We start from the raw sequence: 23,079 nt of genomic DNA on the forward strand, positions 1-23,079 counted from the left end.
GTGTTACTGTGGCTTCCCAATTCTGTGTTCAGTGCTGTCACATGGGTAGCCTGAAATCAAACCGGTGGAAGTATTCACACCTCAGAAACTGGCGAGCATCACAAATAAAGGCCTTTTTGTCCCTCCGGAGAGCCAGCTGTTAAACACTGTTCGGCATGTCATTGGCAAGAGTAAAGCAAAGTAGCTTCTGCACTAAGGGAAAATCAAGGTAGTGGCAGACGCTGACAAGTAAATAGTTAAGTACAACAGAGAGTGTACATTACTGGGATCAAAACTCAGGAGCATAGGAGCATGAAAGCATGTTCCCAACCCCGGCAGGGAGAGTGTGGTCAGGGGAGGCCTCCTAGGGAATCAGGGCAGAGTTGAAAATAGTCCAGAACAGGTCAAAAGATTTCATTGGAAAGAATCCTATCTTGAAAGTCTTGAGTCATGGATTTAATTTCCATCTCTGCTGTCTTTAAGAAAGTGAGGAGTTTAGAAACGGATAGCATTTAAGATTCTTTCCAGGTCTCTATAGCTTGGATATTAAAACAAGTGTGAATTCCTGAATATCTGTAAACCTTTGGGATGTAGAGAAAAGGATGGTGACCCTGAGATATTCTGCAGACAAACCTGTAGATAAACAACGAATCTTTCTCAGGCATTCTCACTTCTTATACTCAGCTCCTCCACTCATACACATGCACAATCTCAGCTCTCAGGATCCAGCAAAAGAGGGAAATTCTTAATGGATTGTTTATCTTGGGCCCTGTCTTTCTAGTCCCATCAGAAAACTTAACTGACCTTGAGAATTTCTCACTTTAATGAGCACTGATTTGGCCATGCTTTGGCCATTTAAAGGCCTGTTCTTTTCCTCAAAACCCAAGTGTCCTTTAGGCAGAAGGCAGGGAAAAGTCAGTCTGGCCCCTGGCTACCTCCAAGCAACCTAATTACTTGGAGCTGCTTCCAGCCCCCACCCACAATATACTTACACCCAGGGAAGTCAGGGGTCACCAGCCACCTAAGCATAAAGACGAGGAACACTGTCATCTAGTAAAGGGTAAAGAGAAGGGTTAGGAGGAGAAAGACAAAGGGTTTGAAGGAGCAGAACCAAAACAGTAAAGAGAGAAAGTGGACCTAGATGGAAGGAAATTTTCCTCTTTGCCCTTGAGACATTTCTGGATTGGGTTTGGAGGTATCAGTTGGCATAATAAATAGGCTCTTCTGGAGATTCAGAAGTGTTGAGGAGACAAATGGTAAAGTGGTTTTCAGCAAGAGTTTTGAGCCAGACCAACTGGAATAAAATTCTGGACCTCCACTTACTCATGGAACCTTGCTCATGTTCTCTAAACTCTCAAATTTCAGTTTCCTTATCAGTAAAATAAGGGTCATGAGACAACCTCAAAATAAGGGTCATGAGAAAACCTCTCTTAGAGAGACTGTGGATGAAAGGAGAGGATGGTGTTTAAAGATACAATCATAGAGTGGGTGCTTAATTAATGCACCTATAATATTGATTATAATGGGAGCAAGGGGAAATAAGAAAGTTAAAAGGATCAAGTCAACCCATTGGTCTCTCTCTGCCAATTCAAAGCTTCCTTTTGAAAGTACAATACCTACTGTCATCATCCCATTGGAAGTTCTGAGATACCCTGGGCTGGACTGAAGGGGTCTTAGTCATTTCTGCTGCTTTTGGAAAAGCAGAAAGATGTAGGTAACATGGGGAGCTGCAGAGTAGCAGGCATTTCACTCCTTATGTCCCCACCTGGGCAGGAGTTTCAAAGAGAAAGGCAGTCAGCATCCATGTCCAAGACCGAAGAAGGCAGAAGGCTATGGGTTTGTGGGGTGGAGGTGGATGTGACCTTAAGCCAAATATTATGCAGAAAAATCAAGGACAGATTGGGAAGATCCAATTAGTGCTGGAAGTTAGTTTCAAAGTCAGGGATGGAAATCAAGAATTTAGAAGACATAAGATGAGACTGAGCAAGAACAGGAGCAGGCTCTCCAGCCAACACAACAAGCAATCTCACCACCCTCCCCTATCTACGTGGGACATGACTCCCAGGGTGTGGGCCTTCCTGGCAACATGGGACAGAAATTCTAGAATGAGCTGAGACTCAGCATCAAGGGATTGAGTAAACCTTCTCGACCAAAAGGGGGAAGAGTGAAATGAGACAAAGTGTCAATGGCTGAGAGATTCCAAACAGAGTCGAGAGGTTATCCTGGAGGTTATTCTTACGCATTAAGTAGATATCACCTTCTTATTCAAGATGTAATGGAGAGGCTGGAGGGAACTGCCTGAAAATGTAGAGCTGTGTTCCAGTAGCCATGTTTCTTGAGGATATTGAATAATAATATAGCTTTCACAATGTGACTGTGTGATTGTGAAAACCTTGTGTTTGATGCTCCTTTTATCTACCTTGTCAATAGACGAGTAGAACATATGGAATAAAAATAAATAATAGGGGGAACAAATGTTAACATAAATTTAGTTTGAAATGCTAATGAAAGTGAGGGGTAAGGGATATGGTATGTATAATCTTTTTTTTTTTCTGTTTGTGTTTTATTTCTTTTTCTGTGTCTTTTTATTTCTTTTTCTGAATTGCTACAAATGTTCTAAGAAATGATGAATATGCAACTAAGTGACGATGTGAATTACTGATTATATGTTAATGTTTTAGTTCGTTTGTTAAATTTTTTTAATTAATAAATAAGTTTTTAAAAAAAATCTAAAAAAAAATAAAAGGAGTAGGATCAACACTTGAGGTGGGGTGGGATGAAAGAACGGGAAGATTGTCTTACCAGCACCATCATTCATTTGTGGAATTACCTTAGATGAGGGATTTTCAAAGTATGGTCCCTGGAACTTCTTAGAAATGCAAATTCTTGATCTCTACCCTATATCTAGTGACTGAAACTGTGGGGATGGGTCAAGCCTTCCAAGTGATTCTGATGCCTGGTCCAAAGTTTGGGAAGCATTGCCTTAGACAAATAATTTACCATGTCAGTTTTTCAGTATCCCCTACTGTAAAATGAGAGCAAATGTCTAGATTTTCTCCAGTGAGCCTTCCTATAGATTTATGTTTGTTGGTTTTTGTTTGCAAAATAAAAATCCATGATCTATTAATTTTTACATCGACACCAGGATGGACAAAGGAATTATTTGGTTATGGTCTTACCCTCCAATGTAAAGAATGTAGTACAATTTTTATAAAATCCAAAACCCTAAGGTAAGTGGTATCTACAACCTTGTTTTTTTAAAAATATTTTTATTGTACACAAACAAGCAAACATACAAACATTCTTGACAAACAAACATCCTATATATGGTGTACAATCAATGGCTCACAATATCATCACATAGCTGTGTATTCATCACCGTGATCATTTTATGAACATTTGCATCTTTCTAGCAAAAGAAAGAAAAAAGAAAAATTCTACATGCCACACCCCTTACTCCTCCCTTTCACTGACCACTAGTATTTCATCTACTCAATTTATTTTAATCTTTGTTCCCCCTCATTTGTTTACTTTTTATCCATATTTTTTTACTCATCTGTCCATACCATAGATAAAAGGAGCATCAGACACAAGATTTTCACAATCACACAGTAACATTGCAAAAGCTATATCAATACACAATCATCTTCAAGAAACATGGCTACTGGAATACAGCTCTATAGTTTCAGGAACTTCCCTCTAGCCACTCTAATACATCACAAACCAAAAAGGGGATATCTATATAATGCATAAGAATAAACTCCAGGATAACCTCTCAACTCTTTTTGAAATCTCTCAGCCACTGACACTTTATCTTTTCTCATTTCTCTCTTCCCCTTTTTTGTCAAGAAGTTCTTCTCAATCCCTTAATGCTGAGTTCCAGCTCATCCCAGGATTTCTGTCCCACCTACAACTTAGTTTTAATTCTATACATCAACTTGAGAAACAGAGCTGGAAGGACTCACAAAGTTTCCTATGGCTCTGATCGTTTTCTCATTTCTGATCTTCCTATAAATTCTGAACACATGCCTTAAAAACTCAGAACTAGTAAAATGTAGCTATGGCCCACCATTAATCTCTGAACAAGGGAATATATAACAACAGTCCTTTACCATTTGCTCATTTATTCATTTCCCACTTCGGATCAAAAGGAGAAGGGAACACATGATGATACAATATATTAATAGGAGTTAATGTTAACAAAGTCATTTTACCACCTTTCATATTATCCTACAGATCCCACAGTGACTCTGTTGAAAACAAATAGAGTAGGAATTCCTGTTTTGTAGAGGAAGAACCGAATCTCAGAGAATTAATGTGACTTGCATGTGGTCATCCAGCAGATAATCAGAAAAGCTGGAACTAGATCTCACATATTTGGCTCTGAGTCTGCACCCTTTCCACACTGCCACCCAACATTACCACTTCTACCTCTAGGTTATCCACTGGAAATTCAGGTACATTCTACTTTTTTTTATATATGGAAAACTCATATTTACTAAGAATCTCTGGAAGAAAGTGGAAGGTGGCTATCTTTCTCATATAGATAGACACTTTTCTCATAAAAGATAGACACTTTGTTGAAAATTAAAGACTTCTTGAAGATCTCTATTTCCAGCGAGAGTCTTAAGGTCATTGACCCATTTTCAAAGAAGATGTTTTAGCCCATAGGTAACTAACACTCTAAATAAAAGACACTCAAGACCTAACCACGTCAAAGATAAGGTGATTCCAGTTAATTTACGAGTGCAACTGTGTCAACAACCAGATTCCTTCTATCTTTTTGCTCTTCCATCCTCCAGGGGTTAACCTGTCCTCTTAGGTTTTTTTTTCTTTTTTCACTGAAATTGAATATTTATTTCAAATGACTGCAGTGACTAGAAAGACAACAGCAAAAGCTCAAAACAATGTGCATCATTAGAAATTAGAAGTATTTGATTTACAGGAGATCAAATGCGAGAAATAGCCTGGGTATTTTGATAATGATTATAAACAAGAAAGCATAAAAACAAAATAATCAAGTCCCTGGAACTTGCTAGAAATTGGATATGCATCATTTGCAGCAAACAACCTAGAGAGAAAAGAAGGAAGGAAGGAAGGAAGGACAGAGGGAGGGAGGGAGGGTGGGAGAGAAGAGAAAAGAAAAGAATAAGAACACAAAATCACAAATATTACAAATTAATATTCATTTAAGAACACAGTGATAAAGACTTTTTGTAGCAAAATTTTCATAGTTCTTAAAATGAAAGTCTTCAAATTTTTTCTTCAAATTCAAAAGCTAATAAAAAATTGAGGAGGGAACTGTTACACTGGCTTAGGACAGCTGCTGCATGTCATAGCTCCCAAAGGTTACTCAGCTCAAGGCATCAAGGAAATCAATTTCCAGACATAGGAAAAGGAACATACCTTTCTCTGTGTGACTTTTCAATAGTGAGACAGAAACATCCCAGAAACTCCCCAGCACATTTCATGTGGTATTTCTCATTGGCCACAACCACTTCACCTGCCTTTACCCAGTCCCATCACACCGCTGGAGCTGGGAAGCACCCACCTTCTTGGGAAGCCCAGGACCAAGTGATTTATGAAAGATACTGGAGTTCTACTTCCAAGAAAAAAATGGATAGAATGGTGTTAAGCTTAGGTTCTAGGCACCATGCTAAGCATTTTGATATTGTTTAATTTCATATGCCAACTTGGCTAGGTTATAGGTTCCAGTTGTTTGATCAAGCAAGAACTGGCCTGATTGTTAGCATGAACGGTATTTCATACATGGGTTTGCATGTATAGTCAGTTGCTTTCATTAGTGGCTGATTGCTTCTATAATCAACAAAGGAGATTGTCCTCAGCAATGATGGGGATCTCCATGTCCAATCAGTTGGCGGTCTTAAAAGACAGAACTAAGGATTTCAGAAGTCAAAAAGAAGAATTTCTGCCTCTAATTCAGGCAGCCAGCTTTTCTAGGGAATTCAACTTCACCATTTCCAATTTGTTGATGGCCCTGTGACATTCAGACATGCCAATCCCCATAGTCACGAGAGCCAATTCATCTATTAAATCTTATATATGTGAGTGTAAGTATAAATATATGTGTGTATATGTAAATACATATATATACATATATATGTACATGTATGCACAAAGGAGTGTGTGTATACGTGTGTATTCTCCTGCCAGTTCTGTTTCTTTGTTACTTCATTTAATATTCATATCAACATTATCCTCATTTTTACTTGTGATAAAACAGGCTCAAAATGGTGAAAAGCAACACAGTTATGAAGCAGCAGATACAGGACTCATGAAATTGGTACCCTCCATTGTTTCGCTGTCCAATATGGTAGCCACCAGCCACATGCACCTATTTCATTATAAAGTACTTAAAATTTTTTAACTCTAGTTTCTCAGTTTCACTAGCCATATATTATGTGTTCAATGTTGATATGTGGCTGGTAGCTACAACCTTGGAGAATGCAGATAGAGAACATTTCCATCATTGCAAAAAGTTCTGACAAACAGCACTGTTCTAGAATGCAAGTTTTTAACCACTCCACCAAAATGACTCCACATGAGTTACATTCTGTGGACTGGAAGTCTTTGTTGAGGTTTCCCAAGCAATGCCATCAAAGGCAAGAAAAGTCCCACCTCTTTCCATCCTACTTCCAAAACAAAGGCTATATCATAGTATGTTCTTAACTCTTTTCTGGGAAACTTCTAAACAGCCAACCTAATAGGGGAAGGAAGAGATTGAAAAGCATTTCTCAGATCCTGGGGTGACTCGGAGGAGGAAGGACTAGACAAAGAACAATAGAGTAGTATCCTTTATACCTGGAGACACTCAAAGCAGCATTGTAGTTACCCTGATCCCCCACTATCCCACCCGGCAAAACCCCTGCCAGACCCACACTCCCAATCTCCTCCCAGTTCTCCCCCAAACTACCAATCCATGACAACTGTGTTTCCCAATCCATGACAAGAAGACATTATGTCAATACCAGGTGACACTGTGGTATGAGGTGCAACACCCAAAGAAAACCCGAAATATTCTCATTGTTCCACCTTCACAAACATTCCCCAAGGGCCAGAGCCCATGAGTCACTTTGTGGTCTGCTTAATCCAACTGTCAGACACTATAAGTTAGGGGACCTGGAGTGATTCTCACCAAAGGTGTTGTAACAGCCACAGATATATTTAAGATGACACATGAGTTTCCCCCTTCCTTTATTCATCTCCCTTCATGTTTAGCTGGGTGCCAACCTGAGGCTGCCATCACTAAGCTGCCCTCAAGAGGAGGTTGTGTCCAGGAAAGAATGTACTCAGGAGACACAGAGCTAGGCTTAACCCCTTCTCTGCCATTACCAATCCTGAAAGAAAGGCAAAGCACTAATCTTTTACGTTCTACCTCTATTAAAAGTGTTAAGGATTAAAATGCAAACTTGGCAAGGTTGGGAAAGTCAGAGAAGATAAATGTTATAAAGTGTCAGGCACATAGTAAGTCCTCCATTACATGCTGTGTCCTCCTTCCTGCTAATTCCTGGATACTTGCCATAGAAACTGAGGTAGAATGGGGGTAGGTAAATTTAGAAAATATTATAGACAGAGAATCAGAAATACCTTGCACTGGCTTGAAAGGATGTATGTCCCCTAGAAAAGCCATGTTTTAATCTAAATCCCATTTCATAAAGGCAGAATAATTCCTATTCAACACTGTATGTTTGAAACTGTAATCAGATCATCTCCCTGGAGATGCGATTTAATCAAGAGTGGTTGTTAAACTGGATTAGGTGAGGACATCCATTTGGGTGGGTCTTCATAAGTTTCTGGAGTCCTATAAAAGAGGAAACATTTTGGAGAATAAGCGATTCAGAGAGAGCAGAGAACGCTACAGCACCACGAAGCAGAGAGTCCATGAGCCAGAGACCTTTGGAGATGAAGAAGCAAAACACCTCCCCGGGAGCTTCATGAAACCAGAAGCCAGGAGAGAAAGCTAGCAGATGATGCCATGTTCACCATGTGCCCTTTCAGCTGAGAAAGAAACCCTGACTGTGTTCGCCATGTGCCTTCTCACTTGAGAGAGAAACCCTGAACTTCATTGGCCTTCTTGAACCAACGTATCTTTCCCTGGATGCCTTAGATGGGACATTTCTATAGACTTGCTTTAATTGGGACATTTTCTCGGCCTCAGAACTATAAACTAGCAACTTATTAAATTCTCCTTTTTAAAAGCCATTCCATTTCTGGTATATTGCATTCTGGCAGGTAGCAAACTAGAACATACCTAAATCCTGACAACTAGTGTTTTCCAAGGGGGTGTAATCAAAGGACAGTGCAGGCAAATGGAAGGCAAAATAGCACTATGTTATTGACTGATGCTTTGGTGCCAACCCCAAGTCAGGGGGCTCTAGTCATTTGGGCTGTCACACCACATGGAAGACTCCTTTTCTAAGACTGGTGCTATATAAATAGCCTGAGACCAAAGTCAACCTCCAATCCAGCTCTTCTTCACTCCATAGTACCTCACTGGCAAACTGACACTGGGCATTTAGAGGTGGGGACTGGTTTCTACAAAAGAGACCGTAACTCTGTTCTACTTGGCCAGAAAGAAATAAAAGAGAACAGAGAAGAAGAAAAACAGACAGACTCCCTGCCTGAAATCTCCAGTCCTAAAGAATGAAACCCATTCAGTGCCCTCAAATCTCACTGGTGCCCTCAATTCTGCCCTGCCCTGAAATCTCCAGTCCTAGAGAATGAAACCCACTCAGTGCCCTCAAATCTCACTGGTCAGATCCAAAATTGCTTCTGATGATTGGGTGGAGTTTCTTGCCCTAGAGTCTGATGAGGAGCAAGAAGGTGGGTAGGAGCCTTGAACTAGTTTTAGAAGACTCTAATTGAAAAATTCTCCTGTCATGCAGATACCTGAAGACTCATCCTAAAGTGGTCCAGTCCTGGAGACTGTCATCAGCATGTTAGATGTGAGCCTTGGAATCTGTATTTCACACGTTGAATGCATAGCCTATTGCAGAAGGCTTTGGGGGCTGTTGATCTGACATTCTAGTTCTTTGGGTTGACCTCTTGCCAACACATCTATTTCTCAGGGTGTTTTTCCATTTACATGCCCCTCCTGGGTCTTACCATTCACTGATGCTTAATGTCTTTTCCTTCATCCCTGGGTTCAAGCCCCGGCCTTCATTTAAGGACTCTTTTCTCTCCAATACACTTGACTTTCAAAGCTACATTTTGGTGAAAAGTGGGCTTTGGTGGGAAACATTATTTCCACCCTAATTTTCATTGCTGGCTACATACCTTTGAGAAGATTTGCAGCTTAGACAACTTGTGTCCATCTGACAATTGGGCAAGCAGGAAAAGTCTGGAAAGAATTTATTGTGGAAAAATATGCATCTTAAGAGTTCAAAAGTAAATTTAAGGATCAAAGAACTGTAGTCCAAATGTGTGGATTCACACATACTCACACATATGCACACCAACAGGAAATACAATCAAAATGTGGAACACTCTATGCATGCACACAAGACCCAGATGGACCATAGAAAAGTCAATGCACACATTGACCTATATTTCTCTAGGCAGGCTGCAATCCCCACCAATGCATCTAGCTCCATTCTTTGGGGACAGGATAAAACTGTACACTATCAGCATGCAAAGACCACCAACACAATTCATATTAATCTCATGACTTACTTGCACCAGTCTCAAACCATCAGGCTATCCTTGACATTTATACTCTAAATTCTATCCTTATCCATCCCATCCCTGACCACCTCCCCATTTCATATCCTACATCTTCAACCATCCTTGATCCCCACTTCAAAGTAGGAGCCTGAGTTTTAAATGCGTTTTAGGGATGGCATGAAAATGTCTACATATCTTTCAACTAAAGTCACCTTTGAGGACAAACATAGCTACAGAAAATATATCCTGATTCATGAAAATAATAAAGGCATGCACCATAGAAACCCTAACCTCCCAGGAAGCATCAAAAAGTAAAACATTCTAGGCTTTTCTTTTTAATGGTCTACCTCTAAATGCTGTCTGAGACAAAGACAGATGTCTTCTGCAGCCTTCAATGGGGAGGAGAGAAGTGTACAAGTAAATGTTTTAAATTGGAAAATAGTTTTCAAGATAGAAAGGTGCTATGTAGGGCATACATGTGTGAGACAGGCCCCTGTGCTGTCAGTGGAGCTACAGGTCCATAGACTGAGGGAAGTGTGTGGGAAACACTTGCATCCTGGCTGCTACTGTGCACCCCTTCTGCACGTGTTCATTCAAAGGGAGATGAAGCTGCTTCTCCAGCCAACTGGCAGCGGGGAATATTTCTGCCCAGGGGTCAGGTAAGATATAACAGTACCTCCCTAGATTTCCAGAAGTGCGGAATACTAAAATTGAAAAGTACTAGAGTGCCTCAAAATGTGTTCTAGAGAAAGAATCTCAGATGTGTTGGATGTTAACTGGTATAGAGGTGGAGAGGGGGATAAAAGGGAGAGACTCAGAAAAGGCTGCAAAGTCAAATGAGTTTGGAAGATTTATTCTTACAGTGAAATGTGTCTTCATTACAGGACTTTTCAGAGCCTTTTGATTGCTAAAGTACATTGTGAATTTCAAAAGAGAGAAAGAGGATGTGATGATTTCCAAGATGACTTGACCCAGAATCTTTCTGTGTTCTGAGAAACATTTTTAGGGCAAAATACAAATCTAATCTAACCTTTCCACTCTCTTGATGGGTGGGAAAGTGCCAAGAACAAAAGGGTTAGCCCTAAGTAGCACTCTGCATAGTGGCAGAACTGAGAAGGAGCCCAGGTCTCCTGATTCTGATGTAGAATCATATCGCCACACATTACTCATGACATATGAGATTCTGAGTGAGGGACTTAACCGATTCATTCACTCAGTGAACGTTTCCCAGGCACCAACACTGTTTCACCCTCTGGGCCGAACGCTGGAGACACAAAACCAAACAAGGCCTAGTCCCTGCCTTCAAAGAGATTACAGTTTACTGGAACAATATAAACAAGACATCAATTGTAGCACAGTTCTTTGTTTTGTATATTGATCCTTCCGATATGCAAATATCGGTTATCACAAATTTTAAATAGCACTAGGCTCCCAATGACACTGTTCAGATTTAGTTACCATGATGTATTAATCATAAACAATTGCATAAAGTGTAAACTTCACTGCTAACTCTCCAGACCACGGACCACTGCGTAAATCACAGATGCACATCATATCCCTTCTTTCAGTCTTCGGTGATTGGTCACTGGGCATCAGTCAGTCAATTCATGTATGGACAGCAAAACATGGAATAGTGTTTCTTTCTTATCTCTTAGCGATAAGACCATGTGACATTTTCCACAAAGGAAAAAGCTAAAGGAGGAATAGGCCAACAAAGATGAAAGAGTAGCAAAGAGCCAAAAGTGATAAGGCTGAAGAGAAATTAAAATAAAATATAAATGGACTAAGAGAAGAAATAGTTGGCTGTGGAAATGTTGACACTACTCCCATTTGCAAGACTCTAGATATGTAGTCAGTGGAATTTAGGGAAGATGAACTTATCGATAAAACAAGGAAAATGTCAAAAAAAAGGATGATAATGTCTTAGAGGAAGGACTGCCAACCAAAAATTTCACATTAAATAACCTGGAGATATTTCATGTCATTGAAAGCTCAGAGGACAAAATGTTGGAAACTAATACAAATTTAGAAAAATATATACTTGCCAAGGAGTAGAAAAGATGCTTCCTTTTACTACAGATCAAGCAAAAGTTAGGATTATTCAAGCTACTAGATAAATTTTTTTGGGGGGGGGGATTTTTTTTTTAACTTTTTTTATTAATTAAAAAAATCAACAAACAAAACATTTAGAAATCATTCCATTCTACATATATAATCAGTAATTCTTAATATCATCACATAGTTGCATATTCATCATTTCTTAGTACATTTGCATCGATTTAGAAAAAGAAATAAAAAGACAACAGAAAAAGAAATAAAATGATAATAGAGAAAAAAAAACTATACGTACCATACCCCTTACCCCTCGCTTTCATTTACCACTATTTCAAACTGAATTTATTTTAACATTTGTTCCCCCTATTATTTATTTTTATTCCGTATGTTCTACTCTTCTGTTGATATAGTAGCTAAAAGGAGCATCAGACATAAGGTTTTCACATTCACAGAGTCTCATTGTGAAAGCTATATCATTTTTCAATCATCATCAAGAAACATGGCTACTGGAACACAGTACTACATTTTCAGGCAATTCCCTCCAGCCTCTCCACTACATCTTGAACAACAAGGTGATATCTACTTAATGCGTAAGAATAACCTCCAGGATAACCTCTCAACTCTGTTTGGAATCTCTCAGCCATTGACACTTTGTCTCATTTTACTCTTCCCCCTTTTGGTCGAGAAGGTTCTCTCAGTCTCTTGATGTTAACTCTCAGCTCATTCTAGGGTTTTTCTCAGTCCTTTGATGTTGAGTCTCAGCTCATTCCAGAATCTTTGTCCCACGTTGCCAGGAAGGTCCACACCCCTGGGAGTCATGTCCCACGCAGAGAGTGGGAGGGTGATGAGACTGCTCGTCATATTGGCTGGAGAGAGAGGCCACATCTGAGCAACAAAAGAGGCTCTCTTGGGGGTGACTCTTAGGCCTAAATTTTAAGTAGACTTGACCTATCTTTTGTGGGGTTAAATTTCATGTGAACAAACCCCAAGACTGGGGGCTCAGCCTATAGCTTTGGTTGTCCACACTGCTTGTGAGAATATTGAGAATTCAACTTGGGGAAGTTGAATTTCTCCCCACTCTCACCATTCCCTGAAGGGGGCTTGCAAATACTTTTCCAGTCACTGATCAAATCATTCTGGGATTCATCGGGGGATCACTCTGGACAAACCAACAAAATCTCATGTCCTACCTGAGATTCCAAGTACTTATGACATTCAATCAAACTATCTACATGAGTTATATTAGGAAATGCTCTAGTCAAAATCTAAATTTTGTAACAAATAAATATTTTTTGCTTTAGTCTCACACATAATGTGACATTTTAAAGTATTAGTTATCATCTATTTTCAGCACCCTGCAATAATGACAATCCTTTGTTCTTCCTCATGCAAAAACATTTTTAAAATTTGTACATTGTACATTTCACTATTATTATACACTCTAGGCATTCCTAGATTATACCATCTTGATCTTTACCATCTATCTGTCTTTGTGATTTCATTTATGTCCCCAGCCCTCCTCCCTCTATCATTCTCACATGCAGCTTCATTCAGTGTTTTAACATAATTACATTACAGTTAGGTAGTATTGTGCTGTCCATTTCTGAGTTTTTGTATCCAGTCCTGTTGCACAGTCTGTATCCCTTCAGCTCCAATTACCCACTATCTTACCCTATTTCTATCTCCTGATGGTCTCTGTTACCAATGACATATTCCAAGTTTATTCACTAATGTTGGTTCATATCAGTGAGACCATGCAGTATTTGTCCTTTAGTTTTTGGCTAGTCTCACTCAGCATAATGTTCTCTAGGTCCATCCATGTTGTTACATACTTCATAAGTTTATCCTGTCTTAGAGCTGCATAATATTTCATCATATGTATATACCACAGTTTGTTTAGCCACTTGTCTGTTGATGGACATTTTGGCTGTTTCCACCTCCTTGCAATTGTAAATAATGCTGCTATAAACATTGGTGTGCAAATGTCCGTTTGTGTCTTTGCCCTTAAGTCCTCTGAATAGATACCTAGCAATGGTATTGCTGGGTCATATGGCAATTCTATATTCAGCTTTTTAGATAAATTTTTTACAAAGGAAAAAAAAACACTTTAATTCTCAATATTTTTAATGTTTTAATTTACTGTGTATAAAATACTCATTTTATTTTTTTCATTTCCCTATATATTTTTTAACTTTTTTATTGTATAATATAACATATATATAAAGCAAAGAAAGAAAAAAAGCAATAGTTTTCAAAGCACTCTCCAACAAGTTGTTACAGGTCAGATCCCAGAGTCTGTCATGAGCTACTATACTATCATCTCAGCTTTTTCCTTCTAGCTGCTCCAGAACATTGGAGGCTAGGAGAAATAAACACTTTTTTATCATCACAATCAACTTTTTGTGAAAAATAACATATATACAAAAAAGCAATAAATTTTAAAGCACAGTACAACAATTAGTTGTAGAACAGATTTCAGAGTTTGGTATGGATTACAATTCCACAATTTTATGATTTTACTTCTACCTGCTCTAAGATACTGGAGACTAAAAGAAGTATCAATATAATGATTCAGCAATCATACTTGTTTGTTAAACCCAACCTTCTCTGCATAACTCCACCATCACCTTTAATCTTTATATGCCACGCTTTAGGGGTATTTGGGCTATGCCCAGTCTAACTTTTTCATGTTGGAAGGGGCTTTCAATAATAGGGGTAGAGCACATTTTGGTTCTGGAACTCATGTCTGATTCAATCAGCTGCAGCCAGGGAGGCAGGGTCACATGATACCGACATGGCTGCTAAGGTCCATGTGGATGAGAGGCATCGTCTTAGAAAAGAAGGCTCAGGGGCTCGGCAGTCACTCCAAAAGTTATCCGATACTATACTTGGTCTATTTTGACTTACCAAACTTTTATATAGCACTTTATGTGCCAGATACTGCCCTAAGTGTTCCATCATGGCAACCCTATGAAAAAGGTTCTATTATTTTCCCATTTACAACAGAGCCATAAATATATTGATTTAATTAACTCATATTTCCAAGATCACACACTAGCAAGTTGTGATGCGAATCCATGCAGAGTGACTCCAAGATTCATGCCTTTAACCACTCTGTTCCACTATCTCTTAAGTTTAAGCAGATGGAAATAACAGTCTCTATCTACTGATCCTCAAACCCATCAGAGACGCAAAGTGAAGGAACATTTAACAACCCTAAAAAGTTGTTTATTGAGCCCAGAGTAAAACACAAGCCTTCAATGGCAAATGACCAGTACCCCCAACCCTTTTCATCTTTTCCCAATTCCTTCAATTCTACCCACAGGGTCAGAGAGCAGAAATGAACATGGAACCAAGAAAAATAGAATTCTGCTCTGCTTACCAGCGTACCATCTGCAAATAATCAGTAATGGTATAATTCAGAAAACAAAGCTCCACAGCAAACTACAAAAGCAAGAAAATGCCTGAGGCCATGGATCTTAATCCTCGCATTTTAGCAGGTGACATGGCACCCAATCCACAGAGCATCTTGGCTTCAGGGTCCAAATGTTCTTGTCCCAGGGTCCCATGTCTGCAGGGCATATCAGACAAACCAGGCATGGTGTTTCTCAGGGTTCTGTCCAAAGTCTTCTCCTTGGGAGACCTCACCCAGTGCTATGGCTTCAATTAGTTACCAGATGTTAGTGACCCTCCCATCTTCATCCAGTCCAGATCTTCCTCCTGCCCTGCAAACCAAAGAGCACACCACCCACTGGTCATCTCCACTTGAATGTGCCACAGTTCTTTCAAATGCAGCATGTCCAAATTGTACCCAACACCTCCTTGTCCAGATTTATGCTCCCTCCCCTACGGATCCCTACCTCAGCGAATGGTACTACCATGTACTGAATCATTCAAGTCAGAATTCTAGGACTTATCCTTGACTCCTGCTTCTCCCTCACTTACCCTCCTCACATACCTTCATCAGTCCACCCCTGCTTAACTGACTTCCTAAATATCCCTGTAATCCTTCCACTTCTCTTAATCCTCTAGACCACCACTCTAGTTCAGGGAACCATCTTGGTTGTTTGGATGACTTCAATAGTCTTCCAGCAACAACTATGGCCTCCCTCCAATCCATTTCTCAAACTGTAACCCCAGTGACCTATCTAAAATGTAAATCTGATCCTGTCTCAGCCCTCCCTAAATCTCGTCAAGTTTCCCTATTTCTCTTGGATAAAATCCCATAGCCTTAAAATAGTCTACAGGCCTGCATGTCTGACCCCTGCTTAAGTCTTCGGTCTTGCCTCATATTCCCTTTTCCTTTCACATAATATACTCCATATACTACCAAGCTCAATCTCTGAGTATGTTTCTGGTAGGAAGTCCTTAAAATGACCTCAAAAACCATTGATCTGCACACACTTATGTAATCCCTTCTACCTATGGGTAGACTTAGTGACTAGCTTCCAATGGAAAGAACATGGCAAGAATGATGAGATGTCACTTCCAAGACTGCATTACAAAAAGATTCAGGCACTCATGGTATACTCATTCTCTCTCTTATTTATTTTCCTATTCGCTGTACTTTTCCCCTCTTTTTCACTCACTCTTCTCTCTGAACCTCAGAAGCAGCTAGCTGCCATGTTGTAGAGGACCAAGAGGTCTATGTCAGGATAGGACCAAGAGGCATGGAATTGATGCCTCCATGCCCGTAGTCTAGAGAGCTTAAGACAAAGCCACAACCAGATTCCTAACCCACAGAAACTATGATATAACAAATATTTGTTGTAAATTTTCAGCTGTTATATTTTGATATGTTATGATTTGGGATAATTTGTTATACAGCAATGAATGACTAATACAACACCAAAGACTTTCTTGTTTGTGAGCTACTGCCCATGCTGTTCCCACCTACTGGATTGCTCCTCCGACCTCTTCAAATGTAACACATTTCGTCTAAGCCCAAGTCACTTTCAGGTCACAGGTTAAAAGACACCTACCTCCTCCAGGAAGGCTTCCCTAACTTCCGACATTAAAGCACTGATCAGACTAGACCCTTAACTCTATGAAGACAGGTTCACGGCTGTCATAATTCACCTTGGACTCCCTGCGCACACAAAAGGACTGGCCACAGTCCACAACCACCTACTATGGGTTGTAAATATTTGCTGATTTTCTGACTGTCCCATTCATAGAAAATCTTTCTCTCCCCATGCTGGTCTGAGTTTTCTCCTTGGCAGAGCGTATCACTTGCAATCATGCAGATATATACTATGTCCTGAGTTTCTGCAAACACACTTTTAATTTAATAGTTACAATATTGAACTCAAATCTGATATTTCCACCTAGCTTAACATTTCTTTTTCCCATTCATTCTCCATTTTCACTTTCATAACAACTATGTGGGACATTACTATCCTAATTTTACAGATAGCAAATATGGGGCACAAGAACTTGAGTAAGATTTCATCAACAACGCAGTGCAGAAAATATGTCTCTGAACATACACTCTAATGACTAAATAATGTTGCTAAAAACAATGCAGATCAGCTCTACATCTGGGACTGATGGCCATGTTTCATCACCCAGACATCTTGGTAAGCAAATAAACTGCCATATGAAATTTTTAGTCTCTAAGGAGAAAAAACAGCAGAATCAAGGAAATAAAGTAAAACTTAATTAAATCAGATCCTGAAAAATGGAGGTTATGGAAAAAAATCAGTAAAAAGTAAAGCATTTGTAAAGAAATTAGTTGTGATGCTTTCAGATACATACTTGTGAGCTTATAAACTGCTAGGGAACAAATTAGGTAGCAATAAACAAAATAGGTTAATTTAAAAAAGAACACCATTCATAACAGGTGACTTTACAGACCACTGCATCAAATATGAGATTCCAGGCTAAGCTTTATGTCTTAAATAATCCAAAACACTTAGTTTAATTTTTTTTACATTCATAAGGATCCTATTCATCACATGTGAGTAACATTTCTAAACCACAGAGCTCTGAATTAAATACAGTTCAATGGAAAAATCACAAATATACTGTTTCAGAGTCCACACAGTGGGAGAAAATGCTTTAAAACCAATAACTTTTGCTTCTGCAGTAACTAAATGCCTATGAATAGCTCACAGGCACATATACCATATGCTGAAGTCCACTCAGTTGTAGAGAAAATTCTATAATCTATATTAAAGATTGCAGAGAGTCAGCCATAGTAATAATATTCATAGGGTAAGTAAGTAATATTTTAAAATCATTTATCAATATTTCCTAGGCAAGTTCATATAAAATGTAGATTTCCAGCGTCCCTGAAAAAATGAGAACTGGCAGCCCTGGGCTCACATTTTCCCACAGCAAACGTTGGTTGGAGCTGAGTAAGGGCTTCCTCCTTTATTCAGGGCATGTGGTCTCCATTTCCCCAGTCCTGGTCACCCCTGGCTTCTTATATGTGCAGTCTGTCTCCGGTATTTACAGTTCTTCTTTGACTCCCATGGCCATGAAGAGCTCACAGATCCCTATGCTAGAAAAATATGGCTGCCATGTTCTTAAAATCCCATTGGTTAAAACAGAGAGTCCCTCACGTTACATTTAGATAAGGGGACTTTTTAAAGAGAGAGCAACACTGGGAGCCCATCAGGAACTCTTCCATCCTTCTTTCTCCTTAACCTCTCGATCATGGACCTCTGCTTCTCTTTTTTCATACCCTTCAGAGGTCAACTGCCTCACAATTTTGGTTGCAAGTGACCTAAATGGGCCATTCCAATCTGGTATCTACCTCCTGATCTTTCAACTCAGCTCTCACAGCTGCCCTGGCCAGCAGATTGTTTTCCCAACCCAGTTTCCTAAAACAGGAATCAGATTGGTCTAGTAAGCTATTCAAGTCAGGCCAAACTATCACAGTTTCTGGTCACTCTGTGAACTGGGACAGCAGTGACCCTGCTCCATACCAACAGGGCTTATGGGACATGAAACATGGCTGCGCAGGGCAGCGAGTACTCTTTTGAGACACATTTCCTACAAGGGCAGACAGGCCATGCCCCTTCCCCAATACAACCACCACCTCCCCCAAACAAGGCCCTTAGTCTTAAGCAATTTGCCTTTCTGCTCCCATGAGGTGTGGCCTGGCCTGGTTCACAGAGGGCAGGGTTATGCACAAAGGAATTATGCACTTTGCTTGGCGGACCAAGCCCTCAGCCACATGCACAAATGGAAGCAGTTAGTTTCTGTAATGAATTTGTAATGCTCCTTTGCTTGTTTCCTCTCAATGCCTGTTGGGTTTCTAAAACAGTGTGAATCCCCTGTAGAACAGTAATTGTGCTTCTCCTTGCCGTTCCGGGGGGTTCACGCCTGCTGCATCCCCCAACCAGGAAAGCCACTGCGGCCTCCTCTGAAGTGCCCATAACAAATTCGCCTTTATTGGCCAGAATTTGGGAACTCCACGTTATTTGCCTTTGAGATAGAACAAAGAGACTCTCTATTTCCTCTGGCTCCTCCCATCGCCGAGATGGCTAAGAGCGTGCTTCTCAGGCTCCAGTTCATCCTGGGGAAATATAGGGATGCCAGCAGCATACAAAGCAGAAGGGCCCAGTGGTTAAGCATACAGGACCCAACTACCATTCCAGCTCTGCAGTGTACAGGCCACGTGACCTCTCTGTTATTTGCACCATCGCATCCCCCATCCCCAGCCAGAGCTTACAAAGCACTGATGGCATCAAACTGAGCAAGAGCCTCAAAGCACAAACGGGAATTTTCTAGACAGAAAAGATGGGAAGGGCTTTCACTGAGGAAAAAGGAGAAAAATCACATGCACAAACATGCCCAGTATCCTATAGCACTGGTGAAGGGGCTGGGGTCTTTAGGACATGGTCTGTCATCCTTTATGGGGGTGGGAGACTTAGAGATGGACCTTTCAAGAGCCGTATGAACACATGAGGGTTCAGCCCAGAGTCCAGAATGGACACATGAGAGTTGCACATAGACCTATAAGGGCTACTGTAACAGAAATACAGTGACTCAAACACCTATATATTCAGGGGTTGGGGGGAAGCCAAGACGAAGAGAAAGCAATAATGTATCAGGTATAAGGTTTCTTCCAGAAAAAAAAAAAATGTGATTGTGGACCATTTTCAATTTTTCTATCCATCCTTCAATTTTACCAGGTGGAACAAAATGCAACCACCGCAAAGATTTTCAGAGGGAAAACATACCGTTGATTCAAGCAAATAAAGGAAAGCAGTCAGTAATTTTTTAGCTTGCGTACCTTTGCTGAAATACGAGGATACACACTGGTTCACAGCATCTGTGTCCACACTGGCTCCGTTATGTTGTTCTGCTCTAGCTTCCTTTGCTGATTTTACAGTTGTCCTTGGTGACTCTGCCTGGAAAGAAGGATCACCTTTAACCGCAGGGATAAGTACCGACTCATAGCCCTTGATGTAACTACCAAATAAAGACCGCTTATCCCACTTGCCATCTACACAATTCTCAAGTTAGGCAGTGCACATTTAACCACAAGGCTTTCTTAAGAGTTCAGCATCAGATAGTTGAAATCGGAAGCTGAATTAAACTGGAGAGTGTGAAGGCAGCTCGAGTGCTAATGCAGATTCAGATATGTGTATATGCCTCCTTTTTTACCAATCATATCAGATTAGTTGTTGACGGGTTAGTGCAAATGAATAACAGGCATTCTGCATAACTTACATCAGTATTGAGTTACATTCCAGGATTCAGTGGCCAGTAAGCAGGACTTGGGAGTTTTAAAATGACATAGAAGGGTTTTTACCTTCTCAAAAAAAACAAAAAAAAAGTCTTCCCCAAGGGATTGACCTTTGCCATGAGTGCCCCACGTTAAGGGTCGAAGAGGAGATGGGAAAGTATGATGGGAAAGATGTGTGAGGTCAGCCTGACAGGGTTTAGACTTTGTCATGAAGGTGAGTGGCTACTGGCGATTTAGGTAAAAGTGCAGAGCTGGGAACCAGAAAGGAGGGGACAGACTGGAGGTGAGAGGACACGAGGCAGGACGGCATTGAAAAGCCTACTTTCTCGCCCTTTTTCTGGCCTGTGAGGGAGTCTGAGTCTCCACATATAACCAACAGAGAGGCAAAAGCTGAGCTGATGAAACTCTGTGTTTACTCATACAAGTAATAAGAATTTCATGGTCTGAAGACGTCCAAACAATGAAACACTAAAAACTAGAAATCTACAAGCATCCTAGGCACATGCCCTGATTAACAGTGTTGTTAATTTTTTCAGTATCTTTTCATAAAATATATTACATGCAGAACTTTTCTGTTTTCATGTAGTCTTTATAACAGACATGTTATGGACCACATCAGAGTCTCACAGCTAGGAGGTGGAGGGGTATGGATTTGTATTCAGAGCTGGAGTGCCTGTACTATGAGCACATCAAGGGTTCAGATGCTCCTCTCTGGTGGCCACTTAGGTTGTGTCCAGTTTTTGCCATAATACATAATGCTTCATTGAACATCCCCACACAAATAACTTTGCCTACGTGTACTAGTATTTTTGTTGGATGAAATGCCTAGGAATTGCTGGGTCAAAGGGTTTGTTCTACTGATTGCCAAATTTCACAGGGCTAATTTTAACACCTCTGGTTGCCAAGGGCCTTCCCTAGCTCCATCGGTCACCCCATCCTCAGCTTCCTCTTCTATGGAAGGAGGTGAAGCGAAGCCCTGGCTGACTTCAGACTCATTTCATGCTTCCTGTCTTTCTGTAGCTGGCAGAAGGCACTAACTCTTTCCACTGCAGAACGGGCTCAGATGGAGCTCACATTTCCGAAAGAGAATGGGCTTCTGAGTTGGACAACCTATGTTCAAATCCTCGTCATGCCTCTCAATGGCTGTGTGACCCTGGACAAGTCACTCATCATCTCTGAGCCTCTGTTTACCCATATGTAGAAAAGGGGTCAAAATGAATTCCTACAGAATTGCTGAGAGGCTTGGAAGCAATGGAAATAAAACCCTGAACATAGTGCTTGACACCCAGGCTATTATTCCATCGTTGGCTCACCGGATTTACTTGCTAATGATGCATTTCTTAGTCTAGGCTTTCCTGCCCCTTCCCTTGATACCTGACCAAGAACACTGAACCAGGAGCACAGGAAGGAGAAATGCAGGCTCCAGCCCTGTCTTCCAAGTGGAAGCCTTGGAGCCCATTCAAAACCCTTTCTAATGAAAGCTTTCAAAATGAGGTTCAAAGCTGAGGAGCGCAATGGTTCACGGAGAATAAAAAACAAAAGGGATATTTGTGTGTTTTAATGTCAGCACAGTTGTCAGGGTAATTGAAGGCTCTATGAGAGCTGTGTTGTTGTTGCTGTTATTATTATTTTGATAGTGGTGATGGCACTGGGGAATCATTCTCATTCCTTGACACAGTAAGGGAACTGGGGACCTAGTCTCACAACTCACAGGAGCATGGTCCCCTCTGAGATATCACCATCAGATTTGGACCCTATAGTAGAAATCTGCATCTAATATTTATTCCACAACAGCACAGCTATTTATTGAGCATCCACTGTGTGCCAGACATTGTAAAAAGTACTGGGGATGCAGAAGTGAGCAAAACAAAGACTCTTCCCTGGTGGAGCTTAGAGTCTCATGGGGGAGACAGACACTAGATAAGGTTTTGGTATTGTTTTACTTGCAAGCACATATTGATGAATTGTGATTCCTGCTATAAAGAAAATAAACAGGGTGTCGTTCTTAGGACTAACAAGGGAGGGAAGTAGAAAGATCTTGGGATGTCCGAGGGATTGAAGGAGATCCTTAGAAAGCTATATGGCTTTGGGCTGTAGAAAGGGGGTCAAAATGAATTCCTACAGAATTGCTGAGAGGCTTGGAAGTAATGGAAATAAAACCCTGAACATAGTGCTTGACACCCAGGCTACTATTATTCCATCATTGGTTCACCGGATTTACTTGCCAATGATGCATTTCTTAGTCTAGGTTTTCCTGCCCCTTCCCTTGATACCTGACCCTCACAGTCCTCACCTCTCTGGGCCTGTTACCCATGTCTTAAACAGAGACGTTACCTGTTCCTGAGTTACTGGGGCATGAGATGAGATCACCTATGCAAAGGACCCAGCAGTAGCCCCTAAGTGAGGGGAGTTCCTCCAAACTGGCTGACCCCAGACATGAGCCCCTGACCCCTTAGCCTTTGGAACATTCCAGTCTGTGATGGACACTCAGGACAGAAAAAGAATTCCAATTGCCTGCATCCTCAGGCAGAGACCTCTGGAGTTGACAAACTTTCCAAGAGGCTTTCCAGGGCAAACCCCGACTATAGGAAGAGACTCTGTCTGCCTCTTCTCTTCCTAAAATATTACATACTAATGGCATAACCAAAAGGAACTTGTCG

The 23,079-nt window shown here is 40.6% G+C and overlaps 1 long non-coding RNA gene across 3 annotated transcripts in view; it reads right to left on the reverse strand.

Annotated features, from left to right (window-relative positions):
- The window catches only part of LOC143682268 (uncharacterized), a 157,334-nt gene that overhangs the window by 38,796 nt on the left and 95,459 nt on the right, over nt 1-23,079 (reverse strand). For all 3 annotated transcript variants that reach the window (XR_013175058.1, XR_013175059.1, XR_013175057.1), the window contains one exon: nt 19,964-20,081. This is a non-coding gene — a long non-coding RNA (uncharacterized LOC143682268). The remainder of the gene's footprint in view (nt 1-19,963; nt 20,082-23,079) is intronic.

The sequence above is a fragment of the Tamandua tetradactyla genome, chromosome 5 (genome assembly GCF_023851605.1).
Source record: "Tamandua tetradactyla isolate mTamTet1 chromosome 5, mTamTet1.pri, whole genome shotgun sequence".
NCBI classification, from domain to species: Eukaryota; Metazoa; Chordata; class Mammalia; order Pilosa; family Myrmecophagidae; genus Tamandua; species Tamandua tetradactyla.